This window comes from Apodemus sylvaticus, chromosome 6 (assembly GCF_947179515.1).
Source record: "Apodemus sylvaticus chromosome 6, mApoSyl1.1, whole genome shotgun sequence".
NCBI lineage: Eukaryota > Metazoa > Chordata > Mammalia > Rodentia > Muridae > Apodemus > Apodemus sylvaticus.
In genome coordinates, this window is record NC_067477.1 from 108,612,784 (window position 1) to 108,627,514 (window position 14,731).

Below are 14,731 nucleotides of genomic sequence, written 5' to 3' on the forward strand. Positions count from 1 at the left end.
TAGTGATAACAACCTCATTAGCATTTTCATTAACATTAGATAGATGTACCCACATCATTTTCATTCATACTCACAGCTCTCCCGAATGAAAGGTTTCTTTTTGCAGTAGATGTCAGTTAACACAGAGACACACAACTGACCGAGGTACAGAGACTAAGATACCAAGAATGCTCAGTCCTGTACCAACCATTTGCCTAAAAATTTCATGAATTCGTTGTTTGTAATTGCTGAGTACTATTCCATTGTGTAAATATACCACATTTTCTGTGTCCATTCCTCCATTGAGGGACATCTGGGTTCTTTCCAGCTTCTGGCTATTATAAATAAGGCTGCTATGAACATAGTGGAGCATATGTCCTTATTGCATGCCTGGGGAATCCTTTGGGTATATGCCCAGGAATGGTATCATCCTAAGTGAGGTAACCCAATCACAAAAGAATACACATGGAATGCAGTCACTGATAAGTAGATATTAATTATCCCAGAAGCTCTGAATACTCAAGATACAATTAACATACCAAATTATTCCCAAGAAGAAGGAAGAAGAGGGCCCTGGTCCTTGAAAGGCTTGATGCAGTTTTGTAGGGAAGTACCAAGACAGAGAAGTGGGTGGGGGTTGACTGGGGAATGGGAAGAGGGAAGAGGGCTTATGGGACTTATGGGGAGGGGAGAACCAGGAAAGGGGAAATCATTTAGAATGTAAACAAAGAATATATAAAATAGAATAGAATAAAATAAAATTTAAAAGACGAATGCTCAGTCTTAAATAAGACATTTCTATAACATCTGCCACTCCCATGACTCAGGATCATTGCTTGGAAGAAGGAGTGGAAAGAATGTAAGAGTTAGTTACAGTGAATGACTACAAGGAAACAGTGTTCTGGACACAGCAGGCCAGTTGCATATGATGTCACAGTAGTTATAACAACTTGCACAAGACCTTGCAAGCACAAGACAGACAAAAAGTCTAGAGATGTAAGTGAGCACAGAGTCCCACACCTACCTGAGGATCTATTGGTAACCCATAGCATCTTGGAGAGGGAAAGCAGTTTCCATAAATGTGTGGCCATATTCCTAGTATTTGCCCAGGCTCTAGTAGAAAGCCGCACATCTAAGAGTATATAGGCAGCACAAACTGGACTGGATGAGTTTTCAAAAAAAAATAATGAAAAAGGAGTATATGTGTTGGGTAAATAGAAAAGGGGTTTCTTGGAGAGTTTGAGGAAAGGGTTGAATATAATCAAAATGTATTATATGAATTTCCTCAAAAAAACTAATAAATATGTAAACAAAATAATAACTATAGGAGTTGAATACTATAAAATATATATAATACTATAGGAGTTGAAACTATAAAAACACTGGTAACCACTGTCTTTAAACAATACTTGCACTTTAATATGAAACAGAAAAGAGTTACTTGGAATGAATGTATTTTAAACATTAAGGACGAAAGAAAAACAAAAGAAGGGAAGAAGGAGAGAGAGTGAGAGAGAGAGAAAGAGTGAGAGAGAGAGAGAGAGAGAGAGAGAGAGAGAGAGAGAGAGAGAGAATGAGATGGGAGAACTGGGAGGAATGAGGTGATAGCTCTGTTGGTAGAGTGAATGATTTGCAAGCACAAGGGTCCACATTTGTTCCCAGAACCCCATTTTGTTTTCTGATTTGATTCACAGTAGTAAACTGATTCATAGTAGTAATCCCAGCACTAGGGAGGCAGCAACAGGTAGATCCTGAAACCAGTCAGCCTAGCCTATTTGGTTAGTTACAGGCCAGTGTAATAACCAGTCCCAAAACAAAGAAAGATGTCACCTGAGGCCAACATCTAAAGTTTTTCTCTGACCCCATATAATCATATAGTCCATACAAGAAGGAATTGGGATGTCAAAATCACAGAAGCCATACAATAACAACCATAGATGTTACAGTGATTGAGTATATTAGATAAAAATTAGAGACAGGATCTAAAGTGAGAAAAGACAAAAAGAAATGAATTTTTCTCTACAAACTCCAAAGAAATATAGCCCGCTGACCAGTATTAGACTTCTAACCTCCAAAACTGTAAGAGAATAAGTCTGCGTTGTTGTAAGCCACTAAGTTAATGGTGGTTTGTTTCCTCATCATTAGGAAATCAAAAAGGGAACAGCTCCCCAAAGAGGTCATATCAGTCATTTCTACTTCATCTATCTATTTACCATTAGAGTATCTCCAACTATTCAGTTAAGGAAGCATTTTAAGAGTATGTTGTGAGCACCCCATGTTAGAAGCTGATGTTGTCACCACAGGAGATATGTACATATTCAGACATGAAAAAAAAGGTGATTAATAAGAGCTTCTATTTTAGTTAAATATTTGGCACACACTGAATTAATCCTTATAGTTTCGTTATTAAATTCTAAGTTAAATAAGTCTTCAAGATGCTGCTCTGAGTAACAATTATACCAAAGGAACTCATTTAGATATTGACCTCAAGGTCTTAGGACAAGTTATGTGTACAGCTGATCTGATGAGGTCTGAACTGAGTTTTAATGGATCTGTTTGTTAGAGTTTGTATTTCTAGCCCCCCCAAAAAAAGACTGCAACAAAGGAATAAGGCAGAGACTTGCCCTCAAACTGGGTAATCAGTAGGACCCAACCTTGGACTCCCACCACAGCAGTACTCCATTCTCATCTTCTTTCTCAACTAAACTCAATATTCAGATGCCCTTATGCCTTGGCCCAGAAGAAAGCAACTTGTAAGAGTGTATAAAACACAATGTTCAACATAATAACATACTCCAAAGAACTCCATTAATCTACTGAACCTCTCCCAAATGAGCAAAGGAAAAAATAAAAGCGGGCAGAAAATGTGATTTCTCATGGAGGAAGCATCTACGAGTCTTCTGAAGAAACTTAAAGATCAAAACATCTCCTGCCTATGAAAATATTCTCAGACCTTGAGTACTGCTTCGCTATCTTGCTACCATTCTCATGAGGCATAGTACAGCCTTTGGGTATGGGAGTGAAGTACTTCCATCCTTCATGTTCTTATATTTTCTTAACACACTAAAAAATTGAAATTGGTAAGTCTGCTGGGCAGTGGTGGCAAACACCTTTAATCCCAGCACTTGGGAGGCAGAGGCAGGTAGATTTCTGAGTTCGAGGCTAGCCTGGTCTACTGAGAGAGTTCCAGAACAGCCAGAGCTACACAGAGAAACCCTGTCTCGAAAAAACAAAACAAAAAAAAAAAAGAAGAAAGAGAAAAAGAAATTAGCAAGTCACTCAACATATATAAAGACCATCTTGATGGATAGGGGAGGAGGTTATTAGAAATCCAAATGAAAACATGACCTTAAAAGATGAGCCACAGCTGTGAAGAAGGCAGAGCAGATTGAGCTGCATGTCCCTCTCCCATTCTGTCTCCCTGGTGATTTTGAATCAGTCTTAGAGGAAACTCCAATACTCTCATCAAAAGTTGGCCATGTAAGCTCTTTTCTCATAGTACTGAGGAGAATGTCCAACTATGCATTACTCAGTGCTGAAGGTTCAAGTTACGTCTGTCTGAGAAACAGGGAATGTGGTGCATTGTCTGTAACAATGGTGTCAGCATCCCTTCTGTTCTTGCAAGCTCGTGGCACTCTCTCATCCACCTCCCCTCTCCAAGAAGCTGGCTGGATTCAACCATCCAAATACAGCAGCTGGCTAGCTTCTTCTGTCTGTCCCTTAGAATCTACCCTCTAACTGAAGACATTCAAGTCAGATAATTGAACAGTGAGTGACCACATGGAGAGGGGCCAGATGGAGTCGAGCCAGGGTTTCTAGCTAGACCTGGGGCAAAGATAGATTCACAAAGCTTCAACCAAACCACAGAATTGGGAGATCGTAAGTTGTAGCTAAGCTAAGTTCAAGGGTAATTTGTGATGTAGCCATTCAAATTGAGACAGTTCTCTGAAATGCCTTCTTGTTCTAATGCCCCTTGCATGTTATTGTTCTCCTCCCATAGGACACACCCAAAAGAATACAACAAAGATATCAGTGTTTCAGGAGATATATTTGTACCCAGAGGTTCTCCACAGGTATCACATCCATGCTCACCACTGAGAATTTAGAGACAGAACCTGCTTCTCTGAGCTTTGGACCCTGACATCTCACCAGAAAAATGGGAGCAGTGGATGGCTACTAGCAGCCTCCATATCTAGAGATTTTTATCAGTAAAAGAAAGGAAGAAATGGCTGTTAGAGAAATATTGGGTGGGTAACCAAAAGAGGATTATGTTATAATAACAATGAGGATTGTATTTCATAAAGTCTTCAGTTCATAAGTTCACAGCTAGAAACAAGGTCTCCTTTGAAACAGCTCAGCGGAGCTCTGAGAATCAAGCATGAGTTTTACATCGCTGGTCTCTGCTCTAGCAATAAGGTACGGTATGCAACTGCAGTGCACCCGAACAATAGAGAAAAAGTCACTCGGGCCAAGGATGTAGGAGAGCAGCTGCCCACCTGGTGTGACTTAGAAACACATGGAGCTCTTAGCAACCCCAGCCAAAGAGGCTGCAATATATCTGGGCTTCTAGAATAGAACAAGTGGAAGAGAAAAGAGGTCAGATCCTAAAGGAAAAAGAACAAAAATGATCCCTGACAAAAAGAGTTCACAAAAGCATTCCAGAAAACAGCTCCCAACACACGTTTACAGTTTAAAGATTGCAGCGTTTAATGATGTCAGAGGTTCTTAGGTAGGTTATCTGGCAGAGGTAGAAGGCCTGTGATTCTGATGCTAATAATGGCAACCATATTGCTTCAGCTGTCCTTGCAAAGCGAACAGGCATTCTGGCTCCAGGGAGCCCACTCAAAGCAACCAGTCTCGCCTCTGGGAGGCACGTGAATAAGCACACTACAGCTTGCTCAGCTCCGGGGACATGTGAATATTCAACCTGTGCCTGGGTGGTGCTCCAGGATGGAGCCCGAGGCAGGAGAGACTGAGAGCTCAGTCAGGAAACTCTAGGTAGATTCATACAAGTTTCATTTGCTGTGCTTTGAAGAGCAGAATCTTCTTCCCTCTGAGTCTCCATTCCATCCACTGCAAAGTCAGTGTTGGGCAGAATGACTGTTAGGGAGACTTTCTAAATCTTACTTCTGTATTTTTAAAAAGCATTTGATATATTCTCTTCTTTCTGGAAACTAACGTGAAGTTGCCTGCAGTAAATTTCTATGCTCCCCTGCTGGGATATATTATTTCAGATTGTTCCTCTTGTTGTGAAAAATTACAACAGTGCAGAGCACAAAATGCCTATCCTTAAAGTCAAGGCTGTAATAGTCTGAGCGAGAGGCTAAGAGTTCACCCAGGGCCTTGTGTAATGGCTTGGTGCTTTATTGGTTAGTTTTTATTAGAGGTTTCGGTCAGATGCTGTGCTGTGGTCAGGACACTTTCTGTTTGGTCCTGGGGGACATTTCTTATTGAGATGTTCTTTGTGGCATAGAGGGTGAATAATTCAATGTTTATGAGTGTTCCAAGGACACTTGAAAAGAAAGTACCTCATATCCAAGCACATAAAATGGATCCCTCATGTAAAAATTCAGCTTGCTTTATACCCTTGGCCCCTTGGTCTTGTGTGTTTTTTTCTTCTTGTCTCATTTTTGTTATTCTCTACTTCTATTTTCATAAATTGCTAGCACAGCAGTCAAATCTAGCATGATAGGACTATTGATTTTCCCAAAATCCATTCTGAGATTAACTGGTTCCTGTGTGGAGATTATGTGCAACATGTGAATCTGTGAGTTCATGTTTTCATGTGTATCAATACTTATCAATATAAAAATGATCCTTTGGGTTTCTATAAGTGCTTCTCAATCTCCTTACATGGTTTTAATCCTAGTCTCAACGTATTTGACACCAGTGTCTGCTGCCTGATTTATTTGTTTTTTGTTTCCCTACACACTGATGCCCACTGCTTGAATTTTTTCAAATCTCTTATATTACTTTATCCACACTACTTCTCTAACATGACACATTAATATTCTATTTAATTTTAAAACTTCTATTTAATTTAAAGCAAAGTGAATAATTTTTTCCTTGTGAGATAAAATTTGTGTTGTATTTATTCTTGTTTCTGAGAACTTCCATCTTATTGTAATACTTTTTCCTGTTTTCTTGTCATCCCGTTGTAGTCCAGTTTTCCTCTATTATTATTTATATTTATTCTTTTACTATCGTCTCTGACTTCTCTTCCTTTCTGCATCTGTATGCATATATAATGCACATGCATGCTTACATGAGTATCAGGACACAGATGTCTACATGGAGGCAATATGCCCCTCTCAATCATTCTCTACCATATACTTATAACCCAGAGCTCGGGAAATGCTGGTTTAGCTAGTCTACCTACTCAGCTACTCAAGAAAGAAATTCCTTCCTCTGCCTCCCATAGGCTGACCTCTGCACTTTCTTGGTTTTCATATAGGTTCTGAGGTCCAGACTCTGATCCTCATCCTTGCAGGGCATGTGCTTTGCCCATGAAGCCAACTCCTCTACCTCTGTTATTTCCTCTGCAGATTTAATTCCAGTGTTGATTCCTTCTGTTATTTTCTGTCATCTTCTCCCTAAAAGTTCTGAAGGATTTTTCCATGCTCCTGTTTCATCCTCCATTGCCTTTCACAGTGCCATCAGACATTTCCTTTCAGTCGTACTCTTCAGCTGTGTTACAAGGGACTTAGAAAAAAACTACCCAGGTTAGATCCTTTTAAAATGTATACAGCCATTAGAAACAATAAATTCATGAAATTCTTAGACAAATGGATGGAGCTGCAGAACATCATACTAAGTGAGGTAACCCAGTCTCAAAAGATCAATCATGGTATGCACGCACTGATAAGTGGATGTTAGCCTAGAAACTTGGAATACTCAAGACATAATCCACATATCAAATGATGGCCAAGAAGAACAGAGGAGTAGCCCCTGGCTCTGGAAAGGCTCGGTGTAGCAGTATAGGGCAATACCAGAACAGGGAAGTGGAAAGGAGTGGATGGGGGAACAGGGGGTGAGAAGAGGGCTTATGGGACTTTCAGGGAGTGGGGAGCCAGAAAAGGGGAAATCATTTGAAATGTAAATAAAAATATATCGAATAAAAAGAAGAATGTATTTTTAGACTGATATTAGGAATAATTATCAAACACTTTCTTGTGTACTCTTACTCTTTCATTGAATTTATTTCGATATGAACAGCTCTAAATTTTCAGGTCTTTGGCAGACTCTTCATGACATGGAGAAGTTTCGCAAATGTCTACCTTCTTGTTCTGTCTAGTCATTTGAAGAAGGAGGTCTGCATTTTTGCCTTGTAGCTAATAATCACCATATTTAAGTGTTCATGGATAACTCTCATAGACTTTCTCCCTTGGCTCAGACATTGAAAATGGCAAAAATCCATTCCAGGCTCAGTTAAGGAGGCTTCTGAGGGACATAGCAAATGGATGAGGGTGAAATGATACTTTAGCGAAAGTATAGGCTACAGACTTCAAGGTATGTGAGAACTCCCTCTTAGTTCTTGATTCTTGGCTGTAGTGGACTGAAGACTCTAAAGATTCTGTATCAAATGATATCTCCACCACTGCCTCCTCTATGACTTACTCCTACCTTCATGTCTCCATCAAGAAAATAGTTAAATTACCAGCATCTACATCATAACATTGTTGTAGGTAATAAACAAAGCTCCCTATACATGTTATAGTGTATAACACAAAATAAGAAAGATAATCTTACCTTATGTTGGCTCATATTCAGGTGGGATTTGTTAGGTTTATGAGAAACGAGGGAAACTAACAGAAGACACACCAGACTAAGGAAACCAAAACAGGAGGGGACAAGGAGAAACAATAGTAAGTTACCCGTCCAGACAATGAGCATCTTGGGTACAGAGATTTGGGAAGTGAAGAGCCAAAGCTGACTTATACCTGCAGCCTCATGCTAAAGGAGAGGATAGAAAGCAAATTCCTCAACAAGATCTCAGAGTGATGCAATCACCTCCACCAAGAACTATGTTCTACAAACTGCTCTTGAAAGGTAACTTCCTGGCTGTATCCATTCTCTACCTAGAATGCTCTCAGGGCTCTGAGGAGATTAGTGCTCATAGATTGTAGTCTCAAGAACAATACTGAAAACAGCATTAATTTTAATCCAATCACATAAAGGGGACTATAAGCCTTCTGAAAGATGATAACCCCATGAGAACTTTATAAGATGTGTAGTAAGCCATCTGAAGACTTCTACAGAATATTTTTCCTCCTCTTCCCCCCTCTCCACATCTTTTTCTCTTTCCTCTTCATGGACTCCTTCTTGTGAATATAGCTTTCCCCAAAATATAGGCCCCCAGATGGAGGGTAATTGATTTAAAAATATGCAAGGTCTATACTTTGCAAACTAAGACTAGATGTTCATGTTTTAAAAATTAAATGAGCAAACAAGTTATTTGATTGGCCTAACTTGAATTACATATCCATTTATTGTTTGTCAACCTCTAATGACAACCTTGTATTCAGTATAAAAAGAACAGTCCTACAAACAAAAGGGCGTATATGCTAATTTGAGATATTACACATAAAGTAACAATAACAAACTTTCATGCACACCATCTTACCCGCCAATCCTACAGCACTGAAATTCAAACTGTTTAACATGTAACACAGCACGGGCCACCAGAGTGGAAACTAGCTAGAAGAATGAAGCCACGTTTGTACAATTTTATCTTTTTATCTCATAGCTTTGGAGAGGACTGAGGTAGAAGAACTTGTGTAGCAAGGATAGCATGCTAGCACTCATTGCTGTCCACAAAGTGGCTCTCCACTAACCATTATGGAAATATTTCAATGATCTTTCATCTTTCCATTGTATCTGTGTTGCATGTAGACCTCATCTTTAAGTGTTCACTCCTGGTGGGAAATACTTTGTTTTGCATGTTTTCACAGAGTCCGTTTGTTTATGTGGGGGAGGCAGGCAAATTTGAAAGGGAATACTAAAGTTCTATTCTCATACTAATAGTTTGTCTAGAAATCTCTGAGGTTTTTAAGACAATTTGTTTCATCATTTATTAAACCTCATAGGTATCTGGAAACATAGAAACAAGATTATTGCCTGCACCCAATGATGTCTCTGCTCCCAGAATATTCAGGAGCACCAGCAAGAATCCAACGTCTGTAACAAGTATTCTCCATATTGTTGCCCAGAAAAGTGAGCATCAGGTGTCTGATTGTGCTGTGTCTAAACTCCAATGTAAACATAAATATGAGCATCTTGAGATTGGACTATATTTGTTTACTTTGCTGTTACTTTTGGAATTTTGCTTGATGTTTAGTAAAACGAAAAATTAGAACTGAATATTCCCCTAAGCCACTAATTGTTTTACAACACGCCCTAATGTTCCTTCTTAATCTCCACTGGAGTCAACCCAACTGAAATAAAGCTTCAGTCTTATCATGCTGATTAAACCCTCTCACCACACACATGCAGCCCTCCCTATCCCCCAAATGATCACATACTTTAACAAAAAAGACCACAGCTAGTATCTCTAAAATATAATATCCTTTTCTGGGATCATTATTTCTTCATTTTCCTTCTTTTTGTTTTTGCTTTGTTTTTGTTTTTGTTTTTTATTTTTGTTTGTTTTCTCAGCCATCAGAATTCCCTGAATTCTTTTCCTGTGACTAAATTTCACCATGAAAAAGATTATTTTCCCACTATGTTAGACTTGAGACCCAATCAATCCTGAAAATAATTTTAAGATTTTTTTTTATCAGATTGATGTACTCACAGCTTATTTTAGGAATAGGTAGAATTCCTAATTAAAACTATAAGAATCCCAGAGGTTTTAGGAAACATAAGAATTAAGATAGAAATGATTAATTTCTCTTGTGGGAAAAAAATGACCCAGTTCATTCTCTGCCTGTGATGCTTTGCCCATCTTTGTGTGCATACCTGCCTCTGTGTGTGTGTGTGTGTGTGTGTGTGTGTGTGTGTGTGTGTCTGTGTGTCTGTGTGTCTTTGTGTGTCTGTATGTGTCTGTGTATATGTGAGAGAGAAAATGTTGGTTAGGGAAAGTTAAAGAGATAGGGGCTTATAATGTAGCAATGTAGCTCTGACTGTCCTTGAACTAGCTATGTAGACCAAACTACCTTTGAACTCACAAAGATCTGCCTGCCTCTTGAATTCTGCGATTAGAACTGTGTTCCATCATGCCTAGTATTTGGCCGTCTTGTCATGAAAATGGCTACCGTCTTTCCTAGATCTATCCATAGACTGAGGTCATGATATTTCCTTCTTAGCTTTGACGTGGGAGAATTTTGCAAAACATAACACCAGAGAGAATTTTTCCAGGCTTTTGATGGATAGATATAAACATCATAAGCATGTCTAGCTTAGGCTACATGAAGTCAACAAACCCACAGTTGTCCACACAACACTAAGTATGACTTGCATAATTTATGAGGTTATTTAATGCCTTTGCCCAATGTAGTCTCTAATTCTCTTCCAAAATTATTGAAATCAATATATATGAAATCTTCAATGCACTGTTGAGTTTAAAGATATCAAATGATTATTATGCACTTATTGACACACAAAACACTTCTTATATTCTTTACAGTATATTTATTATTTCTCTATGTGTGTGCATGCACGATTACATGAGTTTATGTGTTAAGGGGCCAGTGAAAATCAGAAGTGGGCATCTGATCGCCTAGAGTTGGAGTTACTGACAGTTGTAAACTCCATTGAACATTCTCTGAAGCCCCTCCTCCATATCCTTTCACAATCTGAAATACCCTTCTGTGCTTTATCTTTTGAAATATCAATGATATAGAGTATGTTAAGTATATTGGTTAAGCATCTATTTATTGGTTTTCATCTGCTTTCTTCATTGTCGTAACCTCCACCACTACCTTCCACTGTTCTGTTCATAACTGTTTACCTCTTAAATAAAGTTTGAATTCCCCTTTTTTGAAAGATTCCTGATCATCTAGTCAGAATTCATTATACCACATCCATATTCTCTACGTCATTTCTATGTTTATCATTTATTTCATGTTACTTTGCATCAGGGGCAGTTTGTTGCAGACGTTTTTATTATTGGCTATTTGCATATGTAGGCTCACCTAATGGCATTTGAGCTCCCTTTTTTAAAATCTTGTGTCTTGTGTGTTTTGTAGAAAAGCTTGGAGCAGAAAAGGGAACTACACACCCCCCTCTGTATCTTCCCATTCACATCACTCATGAACTATCCAAAAGCCTGGGTAAATCCCAGCTAAGGGGTTTCTTTGAAACTTGATTCCAGATGTTCTGGCTTCCACAGCTGGTGGTTCTGTCCCTGAAATTTCTGGTTAAAAAATAGGGCATGGTTCAAAAGTCTCCAGAGTAGCGCTCAGATGTGCAAGGGAAGTGCCAAGTGTTGACTAGAATGCCTCTCACTGCCAGAGCTGCTGTGCACCACACCCCCAAGCCCAAGCCTCCCCCAACCCATCCCCCAAGCCCCCAACCCTCCCCCCTCCACCCCCAGTGTACAAAGCATTCCTGTGAGTGGATCTGACAATTTGATCATTAGAATCCAGTCTCCATAAGGGCAGGTATCCTTGTCTTGGTTTCGTTTGACTTTTTTGACATTTTGAGATAGGGTTTTGCTCAGATTATCCTCCATCTCTTGAGATTCCTATTCCTGCCTCCCAAGTGCTGGACTGCAGCCTGAGCACACTTCTCTGGGATCTCTGTTGCTTGCAGGATGGTCAGCAGTCACCAAAAAGTGAATAAACAAGTCAAGTCCAAGTCCGGGGGATCAACTGCAAGTGTTCTCGGCCTGGAGTCTTTTTGTAAAGGCAAGGAGAATGATGTCACTTGTAGCAGTTACCTGTCAGAGCTGGGGATTAGCAGTGCTGCTACCTTTAAGGATGTCTCACATTTTTTTCCACAAAAAAATTTATTTATTTTTAAAAACAAAAATCAGGTAAGCTTTTTGCAGTCCAGTTCTCCAGGAACAAGCCAGAATTTGGTTTCCAGCCTATCAGAAATGTTGGACAGCAATAATTTCAGACAGAGTTCTCTGTCCCTGCAGGAGACAGGAAACAGTCTGCTTATTTGCACACACTGAATTCTCTAAATCTGGTTGGCACTTCCATCACCATTGTATTCCATCACAGGAGTCTCCATCTCTAAAATTCAAAGTTTCCAAACTGGGATGTGCAGTTGTTGGTCTTGACCTGGGGTTTATAACCAATTCAGTTATTAATCATTTGTTCCCGGCTTTTTGCGTCATTGCTGAAGTCAGCAGCTGCTTCTCTCTCACTGGTTCCTACACCTTCCAAGTCTTCCTTTTATTTCTTACAGGCCTCCAGGTCCTTTTGAATGCTCTCAAACTCCTCAATGTCATTGAGCTTCAGCTCCAAGCAGGTTGGCTTTAGTCGCAGCATACTGAAGTCAACCAGGACTTCAGAGGAGCCAGACCCTGTGAACAGGAGAGGAAAAGCTGCGGGTGCCAAGCCCCAGCTACAAACAGATGAATCAATTCACAGGATTATCCACAGGATCTAAGCTGGTCCCAAATGGGTAATGCATTCATTAATCAGATGCTTCCTGTGCTGAGCTATAGGAGGTTAAAGTCACTGTCAAGCCTCTGCAGTTTCCCAGAACCTCAACTCCCACCATGCTACACAGCTAGAACCAGCATTTGAGCTCCCTGAAAGAAGGAATCGAATCTAGTTTGCAAGCAGACCTGTCCACTCCCTGGTTTTGCTTTATGTTTCCTCATTGTTACTTTTTGTTATTGAATGTTTATTATTACAAATTTACAGTCCCTTCTTTGAGAAACTTTTTTCCCATACTGAATGCATGGATGTCATAGAAATTGGAAAAAAATATGTAATTCAAGGCAGGCCAATCAAATAATTTGTTTGCTTTTTTTTTTTTTTTTTTTTTTTTTTTAGCATGAGTAACATCCAAGTTTGCAATGCATGAACTTTGCATTTTTTTCATATTATTTCACATTCCATGTGGGCATCTTAGCTAGGGTGAACACAATATTCATAAGAAGAAGCAGGTGAGGACAAAGAAGAGGAGACAAGACAGAAAGAGAAAGGAGAGGAGGGCAACTGAATATAGAAGTATCCAGACATTTGAGCACTCAAATCTAGTTGACGTATCAGTTAAATTGGCTTGGTCAGTAAATAGACTCTTACTTTGTCAATGGTTTGCTGTTTATTGTGGACTTTTCATTTTTGTGCCCTGAACTCATTTTATAACTTATACAATAAAGTCAAATATGCTTGCTTTTCAAATGAATATTTAAGAAATTGAAATGAAGACTGGTTAATAATCAACAGAAAGATCTGACAGCCCCACATATACTCGTGCAGCTATCCAGATGTGATTTTCTTTGGATCTCTTCAGAATTAAATGTCTGGGTTGCTCTTGATATTTTCTCAGACTATCCTCTGACCCCTAAATTAAGTTGAAAGTATTGTAGGAAGTAATGGAAGATTTGTTTGGGTTTCAGATCTGAAAACCTGACCTTCTACCTCTCAACCCCAAACTACACAGGAAATTTCTATAGTAAATCAAAGCCAAAGTGTATTTAAGACAGAGCCAAAGAAAAAGGAGAGCAAAGACTGAAAATAGCCAGTAGAGTCATTTTTATTGTGATTTAAAGATAATCTGTCAGCACACAGACAACTTGAGCGACTAAAGTCATTGGATTCTTAGGGTAATGAGATAATTCTTCGTAGGGAACCTCAACTATCCCATCCTTATCCTTGGTTACTTCAGCTTAGGTAGCGTCAGGTTCTCTGGAGCTAGAACACCGAATAAACAAACCCTGCATGGCGCCTTCAAACCATGGGAATAATTACTTGGGGTCCAGAACTCAGTTCTTTGCTTTCATTTGTCCTTTTCTTCCAGTTCCCACATTTAGGTCTTACCCCTGTACAGTGGACTCTGAAATTTTCTATTTATAACCACATTTGTCAAGATTAAGACTACACATCAGCTGCACTTCTCCAGATGCACTGTTCTTAAGGGTGCAGCCAAATGTCCAAAGCCCTTGCCAAAATCCCATCTCCAGGCCCTCCCTTAGTCACCCATGTCTTCTCTTAGAGACCTCCTTCCTTATGCACAGTTAATGGGTATGGATCCTAAATCTTGAACCACATTTTACATTCAATCTGTAAAGAATTTCCCTACTACCTAGTCAAATGACCAAATGTGTAGCTACGTGTAGAATATACCTTTGGTCATGATGTTTACCTACGAATGAATGTCCCATGTCTCCTTTATGCAATCAGGAAGACTAACCAGACCATTATAATCTCCATCCTCTACATACAAACTATGCACAGTCATATTAAAGTATCAGTGCTTGTTTTCTATGAAGTTTTAGTATCCATATTACATCTGTACCACTCACAGCCTATCATTATCCTTTGTATGTAGTAGATACCATTGAGTACTTGTGAATTAATTTCATATACTTATCTTGAACCTAGATCCTTGCATCTGTATGCATCTAAAATCATACCATTTTATTCAGCTTCCCCTATTTTAAGTTCCAGAGAATTCATCCAAAATTTAACTTTAAATGTATCTTTCAATAGCTACATAAGAAGTGAATGTTACTATAAAGTAGCTAGAATAGTATGTGTTTAACCTGTGTTTAAAAAAGTCTTAAAGCATTGATAAGGCCTTTTAAACCAAGTTGAGTATACTTTTTAAACACTATTACCAGCCTAATTTC

At 39.1% G+C, this 14,731-nt stretch overlaps 1 pseudogene; it reads right to left on the bottom strand.

Moving 5' to 3' along the window:
• Nucleotides 1-12,158: 12,158 nt before the first annotated feature.
• On the bottom strand, nucleotides 12,159-12,416 carry LOC127686725 (anaphase-promoting complex subunit CDC26-like; annotated as a pseudogene).
• Between the last annotated feature and the right edge of the window lie 2,315 nt (nucleotides 12,417-14,731).